Below are 8,648 nucleotides of genomic sequence, written 5' to 3' on the forward strand. Positions count from 1 at the left end.
CATGTATCTCAACTACGTACTAATTTAACATATCAAATAATTTACATATGATAAACATGCGACAACAATAAACATAAATAATTAACGTACAACCAATTGAAGAATAAAATTGCATTACACTTAACGAAATGCGAAGTTGTTCAGGAGTTGCTATCCCATTATATGGTTCTTCTATCTCCTTCCTTGCTAATATTTGGTCCTGTTAGCCTCAGTGCATCAATACCCATATATGCTTTCTTATACATATCAAACACCGTAGGGCTTTTGCCACATTTTTTAAACTATAATAAAATATTATAAAGTAAGTATGTATTTTAAACTTAAATAAATCAAAATTATAGATCAAATTACTTACATAATTGTGGGACTTTCGAACTTGTTATTGAACAGACTACTCACAAATTTAATTATAAAGAACATAAACAAATTTTTTTGCCTACATACCATGAGCAGAGCCATAATGCACAAGTTGGCAGAAAATTTTAATGTGGGGGTTGCACTCTTCTTCCAAAGCATAGTTAATTAGTTGCCATTCTTTCACTTGTTCATCATTCCAAATCCCGGGTACATACGGGGAGCTCTGACAAACAGATATATCGAAACAAATTAAAAAAAAAAATTAAAAAAACATAAATCATTTGTACTTTTAAAGGTAGGAGGAGACATGATAAATATTGGTTTTTCGTTACTTCAAATATGTCTGCCCTAATTAAAATTCAACATATGTCGGTATCACATAATAATTATGATATTAAACAATCTCCTGAAGCACAAATATAACAGCTCAATAGAAATGGAGTTCCATAGTTAAAATGACGTTTTCAGCTACTTGTCGAAAAGTGTAATCCATCTTAAAAAATACGCAATGTGGAACGTTTTCAGAAAATGGTTGTTCTTAAATCAGAACAGATTACATTTGACATTAAAGAGCAATTGAAATGACTTTTGTAAGTATAAACGGAAACCGTGAACTACCTATAATAATTTATTGAAAAGAATAAAATAAAATACCATCTCGAATCTTGCGAGACAACAACCGGTTCTGTGATTATCACGCAGCCTTTGAACTTCAGTTCTAGTGTAATATATGTTGCCTTTGCAAAATCGAACTTCGTAGTACAACATAAGTGCCTACAAAGCTGCGAGCAAGTTTCACCGGGGCACACTAGCACCATTCTACCATATAACAAATTAAGATCATGATTTAGCATATATAGAAGTAACGGACCCCAAGAAATACTTACGATTCTCAACTTTCCGTAGCCAAACCTACATTAAAAAATTAAATTTAAAAGTGAGAAAGTGCAAACCAGTTGTCAAGGCTAAACATCCCCAATTCGTGTTTACTGAACATAATGCCTTCATAAAAAAATAGGGCAAGAAAGATTACCTTTTTGTGGTTGTTGATCGAGGGCTAGCTAGAGAGGAGGAGATTAGGGCTAGCTACAGATGAACGAGGCCGTAGGGAGAAGAGGGAGGTGGCGGCGCCGCCGTATAGACCTCGTCAGATGTTGGGCGGAGAGCTGGGCGGACGGCGGAGAGCAGGGGCGGACGGCGGACGAGGAAGACGGAGGCGGAGTGAAGAGGGCTGACGGCGGCGGCGGAGGCGGAGGGGGAGGCACCGGCAGATGGCAGATGGGGGAGAGAGAGAAACGAGAAGAAAGAGTTAGAGAAATGGGGAAATAGAATTAGGGTCTGTCTTCTAATTAAATTATTTGCGACGATTTCTACCAAATCGTAGCAAACTGAGATTTAAACGAATCTCTTGGCGACTTTTTTAATATAAAAAAAAAAAAATTAAATAGACTTGCGACGTTTCCTATAGAAACGTCGTTAGAAAAAAGGGGAATTTTTTCAATAATTATTTTGGCGACGATTAATACACTATAGTTGCAAATAAAAATTATAATTTTTTTAACAAAATGTTTTACTTGCAACGTTTAGTACACTTTCGTCGCTACGAATAAATATTATTTAATATTTCCACTTTATAACGCTACGTTTATCCAAATTCGTCGCCAACCCAATAAAATGTATTTTTTTCACAATTGCACTAGCGACGTATACGTCATATTCGTCGCTACGGTAAAAAAATTAAATTACAAAAAATATTTTTCGTGCGTCGTTTATATAAAGACGTCGCTACGAGAGGACTTTTTTTTTTTCTTTTTGCGACCTTTTTAGACATATAGTCTCCAAGTTGCGACGATTAATATTATCGTCGCAAGATATTCCACCGAAATCTTATTTTTCGACATCTTGCGACGTTTTTTAATATAAATCGTCGCAAGTTCGCGACTATTCACAAATCGTCGCCAAAAAAAACATCGCCAACGGAATTAGTGTTCGTATTAGCTTCGTGGTAAGCATTATACCTTTTCTTACGGAATTAGCTTTTTTTATATTATTTATTTATATATTTTTTTATTTTATATATTTATTTTATTTACTTATTTTTTTGTTTTTATTTTTATATTTATTTTTATTTTTATTTTTATTTATATATATATATATATATATATATATATATATATATATATTTTAGTTTTATTTTTATTTTATTTTAGGGTAAATTACACACACCCCCTGAGGTATGCTTAAATAACTATAAGGTCCCTGTGGTATCGATAATTACACTCAGCCCCCTGAAACGTAGTCAGAAACTCTAATGGGATAATGAATTGGATACGTTATTCCGATAGGGTTCTAACGGACTATTGGTTTCAGAAAGTGGTGGAGACAACAAAGAGCTATGGGTGATTTAAGAAATGTTCGGGAATGTTCTGGGAGCCATGTCACCCCATAGCTCTTTGTTGTCTTCGCCACTTTCTGAAACCAATAGTCCGTTAGAACTCTATCGGAATAACGTATCCAATTCATTATCCCATTAGAGTTTCTGACTACGTTTCAGGGGGCTAAGTGTAATTATCGATACCACATGGACCTTACAGTTATTTAAGCATACCTCAGGGGGGGGGTGTGTGTAATTTACCCTTTATTTTATTATTATTATTTTCATTTTTTTTATTTTGTTTTTATTTATTTTTTCTTATTGAATTAGATTGTGCTAAGCATTCTTACTTTCCGTTTAGCATTAGCTTCGAGCCAGGCATTCCTACATTTCTTTTGCCATTAGCTTTGAGCTAAGCATTATTACTTCCTATTGGCATTAACTTTGAGCTAAGAACTGTTACTCTCTCCTTATGGACTTAGCTTGTATTCTTACTTTCCTTTTGGCATTAGTTTCAAGCTAAGCATTCTTCCTCTTCTTATGAAATTACTTTTTGCTAAGCATTCTTACTTTTTTTCGGCATTAGTTTCGAGCTAAGCATTCTTTACTTTTCTTTTAGCATTAGCTTTTAGATAAGCATTGTTCCTCTTCTTGTGGAATTAGCTTGTGGTAAGCATTCATACATTCCTTTTGGCATTGGCTTCGAGCTTAGCATTCTTTCTCTCCTTAAGGAATAAGCTTGTGATTAGCATTCCTATTTACTTTTCAAATTAGCTTTGAGCTAAGTAAGCATTCTACCTTTCGTTTTGGCATCAACTTCGAGCTAATCATTATTCGTCTCCTTTTGGAATTTGCCTTTACTAATCATTCTTATTTTGTTATGACAATCATTCTCACTTTCTTTTTTGCCACTAGTTTCGAGCCAAGCATTATTACTTTCTTTTTTTATTTTATTTACTTATGAAATTAGATTGTGTTAAGCATTCTTACTTTCCGTTTGGCATTAGCTTCGAGCTAAGAATTCTTACTTTCCTTTTGCCATTAGCTTCGAGCTAACCATTATTACTTTCCTATAGTCATTAGCTTCGAGCTATGCATTCTTAATTTGCTTAGGGCATTAGCTTTGAGCTAACCATTATTACTTTCATTTTGGCATTAGCTTTGAGCTAAAAATGATTCCTCTTCTTATGGAATTAGCTTGTGCTAAGCATTCTTCCTTTCCTTTTGACATTAGCTTCGAACTAAACATTCTTACATTCATTTTGGCATTAGTTTCCAGCAAAGCATTATACCTTTCTTTATGCAATTAGCTTTTTTTTTTTAATATTTATTTATACATTTATTTATTTATTTATTTTAACTTTATTTATGTTGATTTTTATTTTTATTTTTATTTCTATTTATATTAATACATATATTTTTATTTTTATTTTATTTCTTATGGAATAAGATTGTGCTTAGCATTCTTAATTTCCGTTTGCCATTGGCTTCGAGCTAATCAAAATTACTTTCCTATTGGCATTAGCTTTGACCTAAGCATTGGTCCTCTAGTTATGGAATTAGCTTGTGCTAAACATTCTTACTTTCGTTTTGGCATTAGGTTCGAGCTAAGCATTATACCTTTTCTTATGGAATAAACTTATTTTTATAATTTATTTATATATTTATTTGTTTTATATATATATTATTTAGTTTTTTAAATTTCTTATGGAATCTGTAATTGTGCCAGGTATTCTTACTTTACTTTTGGCATTAGCTTCGAGCTAAGCATTATTCCTCTCCTTATTGAATTTGCTTGTGCTAAACGTTCTTACTTTCCTTTTGGCATTAGGTTCGACCAAAGCATTATTCCTCTGCTTATGGAATTAGCTTGTGCTAAGTATTCTTACTTTCCTTTTTGCATTAGCTTCAAGCTAAGCATTATTCCTCTCCTCACGGAATTTGCTTTTGCTAAGCATTCTTACATTCCATTCGGCATTAGCTTCGAGCAAAATATTATTCCCCTCCTTAAGGAATTAGCTTGTGCAAAGCATTCTTATTCTCCTTTTGGCATTGGCTTCGAGCTAAGCATTATTCCTCTCCTTAGGGAATTAGCTTGTGCTAAGAATTCTTACTTTCTTTTTGGCATTAGCTTTTAGAAAATCATTCTTACTTTCATTTTGGTATTAGCTTCGAGCTAAGCATTATTCCTCTACTTATGGAATTTGCTTGTGCTAAGCATTCTTACTTTCTTTTGTGCTATGATTTCGAGCTTAATATTATTCATCATCTTGTGGAATTAGCTTGTGCTAAGCATTTTTACTTTTCTTTGGGCATTAGCTTCGAGCTCTGTATTCTTACTTTCCATTTGGCATTAGCTTAAAGCTACGCATTATTCCCCTACTTATGCAATTAGCTTGTGCAAAGCTTTCGTACTTTCCTTTTGGCATTAGTTTCGAGCTAAGCATTACTCCTCTCCTTATGGAATTAGTTTGTGCTAAGCATTCTTACTTTCCTTTTGGCTTTAGCTTCTAGCTAAGCATTATTCGTCTCCTTATGGAATTTTCTTGTGCTAAGCATTCATACTTTCCTTCTGGCATTAGCTTTGAGCTAAGCATTGTTTCTCTCCTAATGGAATTAGCTTGTGCTAAGCATTTTTACTTTCCTGTTGTCATTAGCTTCGAGCTAAGCATTCTTCCTCTCCTTAAGGAATTAGATTGTGCTAAGCATTCCTGCTTTATTTTGAGCATTAGCTTTGAGCTAAGCATTATTACTTTCCTTTTGGCATTAGCTTCGAGCTAAGCATTCTTACTTTGCTTTTGGCATTACCTTTGAGATAAACATTATGCCTCTGCTTATGGAATTAGTTTGTGTTAAGAATTCCTACTTTGTTTTCGTATTAGATTCGAGGTAAGCATTATTGCTTTTCTTAAGGAATTAGTTTTTTTATATATTTATTTTATTTATTTATTTGTTTATTTTTTAATTTTATTTTTAATTTTACTTTATTTTTTATTATTTTTTTTACATTTATTTTCATTTTTATTTTTATTTTTGTATATTTCTTTTTATTTTTTATTTAATTTTTTTATGAAATTAGATTGTGCTAAGCATTCTTACTTTCCGTTCGGCATTAGCTTCGAGCTACGCATTCTTAATTTCCCTTGGGCATTAGCTTTGAGCTAAGCATTCTTACTTTCCTTTTGGCATTAGCTTCGAGCAAAGCATTATTCATCTCCTTATGGAATTAGCTTGTGTTAATTATTTTTACTTTCCTTTTGGCATTAGCTTCAAACTAAGCATTATTCCTCTCCTTATGGAATTTGCTTGTGCCAAGCATTCTTACTTTCCTTTTGGCATTAGCTTCGAGCAAAGTTAACTTCTTTACTTGGATGATAAGCATATTATTCAGAGCCCGTTCTTTTGGTGCAATCAAACCACCCCTTTATCATAGTAACTATGGTTGGAATACTGGCCCCCCGTATCCCGACGTATCCAACCCAAGCATTGCATTAACCTTTCCTTTCGTAAAAATGAAATCTCTTTTTATGCAAGACCATGAGACAAATGAGACTCTAATACAAAAATGGCCACTCTTACGACATCACAAATATCAATCAACGAGCATACAAACAAAATCCAATTATCCACATAATATACATATATACACGGCAATTACACACATATCATACAAACACACACACACACACACACACACACACAGTACACACACACACACACACACATATATATATATATATATATATATATATATATATATATATATATATATCATATTATATATTTATACATCATAAATTACACACACAACTGCACACCCACACGTCACACACATATACACATAACATGCAGCCCCAAAACACACTTTAATTAGCATTAAATTATCACTCCATGCCCTTAAAGCAGCAACATTTTTATCTTTTCATTAATGGGATTTCTCCCACTTTTATTCATTAAATGAATTAAAAAATCTTACAGCCCCTTAACATAGTTCAGCTGCAGATTTTTAACCATAAATTCACATTCTCACAATTAATACTCAGGGCATAATGATTAAAACACAAAAGTTCCATTTATGACACATGCACAACCAATATCTCAAAATAATAGAAAATGGCCTCTAAAAATTCTCAAATTTAATTATAGGCTGCCTAACTGACTAAATGAACAGATGCAAAAAGAATTTTGCAGTTTCCTCAAAAATCGGATCTATAAAAATTAAAATGCTCGGCAAGTAGTGTTGAAACCAAAAAGTGATTTTTCCAACAGTTATTAATCCCAAACTATGGTCAAATAGAAGGTAACAAAATTCCACTTACTCCTACTGAGATTTTAAAGGTGAAAACATTTTTCATGCTGAAACTTCAAGAAATTGCAGATTAGCCCTAAAGATTCATAGATCTACACATGCAACCCCAAAAATCTTGAAAACTCATGTTCTTTTCCCAAATAAAAATTCGAATTATTAAATCTTTAAACATAAAATGCTTAGATTCACAGATTATAACATGCATTAGACATGCAAGAACACAAATATCAAGATTAGCACAAGATTTCGAATTTTACACAAAAAGCCCTAATTTTTCGAAAAGTGAGGAAATCTTTTAAGTAGTTTTAAAAATTCTTTTCCATACTATGATACCCTTTAATTGTAGCAATAAATTCGAGATTTCTTACCTATCAAAGAGTGTTGGCCGAAGAAAGAAAAATCTTCAAAACAAAAGAGGGTTTTTAGAGGAAGAAAAGGAGGATGAAGAGAAATGAAAAAACGAAGATACAATGTTACCTCCTTCAAGAAGTGGCTCCAAGATTGAACCAAACTTGTTGAATGGAGAAGGTAAGAGCTTTGATATCAAGTTGGGAAGAGTTTAGATCTCCCGTAAGAGGGAAAGTGTTTTTGATGGTGTTCTTGGCATATTCAAGGGTGAAACTTATATAGGCAATTTGCATTTTGATTTCTATATTTTTTTCCTTGAAGAAATTTGAGGTGGTGTCCGATGGAGTAGGTGGTGCTTCGGTGGTGGTGGTGGAGAGAAGACAAGTGGGAGTGTAGGTGTAAAATGATGAAGATAGATGGGTGTCTCTTGGGATGACTTAGCATGCTTGAGTGTAGGATTAGTGTAAATCCTCACTCTTTGCCAAGTGTCATGCATCTTTTTAATTAGTTTATTAATTAATAAAACTACTAATTAATCCCACACACACACACACACACACATATCCGAAAACACATATATGTATATATATATATATATATATATATATATATATATATATATATATATATATATATATATATATATATATATATATATATATATATATATATGTATATCACCTATGTAGGTGTAGCATGCATAGGTATATAGCTATATATGTATATATGTATATATATATGTATGCATGCATGTATTATACTATGCATTATAAAGAACTTAGAGAATTCAATTGTCATAAAAATAATTTACTATAGCACATGTATTCACATAAATCACATAAATTAATCTAGCACATAATTATAGAAATAAGGTTGGCACGTAATAAATGAATTTCTAGCACATAAGGCACATAATTATATAATCTAAGCAAATAAGGCACTTAAAGAATTTTAAGTTAGTAAAATTTCTAATGATTTCTACGTGTGAATTTTCGGGTTATGGAATTTTGGTTAGGGATTAGGTTTCGAAAATGTGGGGTGTTACACTTTCGTATTGGCATTATCTTTGAGCTAAGCATTATTCCTCTCCTTGTGGAATTAGCTTGTGCTAAGCATTATTACTTCCGTTTTGTAATTAGCTTTGATTAAGCTAAGCATTCTTACTTTCATTTTGGCATTAGCTTCGATCTAAGAATTATTACTATGCTTTTGGGATAAGCTTTGAGCTAAGCATTATTTCTCTCCATATTGAATTAGCTT

At 32.5% G+C, this 8,648-nt stretch overlaps 1 long non-coding RNA gene across 1 annotated transcript; it reads right to left on the reverse strand.

Annotated features, from left to right (window-relative positions):
* Positions 1–444: 444 nt before the first annotated feature.
* On the reverse strand, positions 445–1,514 carry LOC148768478 (uncharacterized). The gene is made up of 3 exons (XR_016032847.1): positions 1,391–1,514; positions 1,012–1,176; positions 445–578 (listed from the first exon to the last, which is right to left on the reverse strand). It is a non-coding gene; the product is annotated as an uncharacterized LOC148768478 (long non-coding RNA).
* Between the last annotated feature and the right edge of the window lie 7,134 nt (positions 1,515–8,648).

Source organism: Erythranthe guttata, chromosome 8 (genome assembly GCF_056151865.1).
Source record: "Erythranthe guttata isolate IM_541 chromosome 8, IM_541, whole genome shotgun sequence".
Taxonomy (NCBI): Eukaryota; Viridiplantae; Streptophyta; class Magnoliopsida; order Lamiales; family Phrymaceae; genus Erythranthe; species Erythranthe guttata.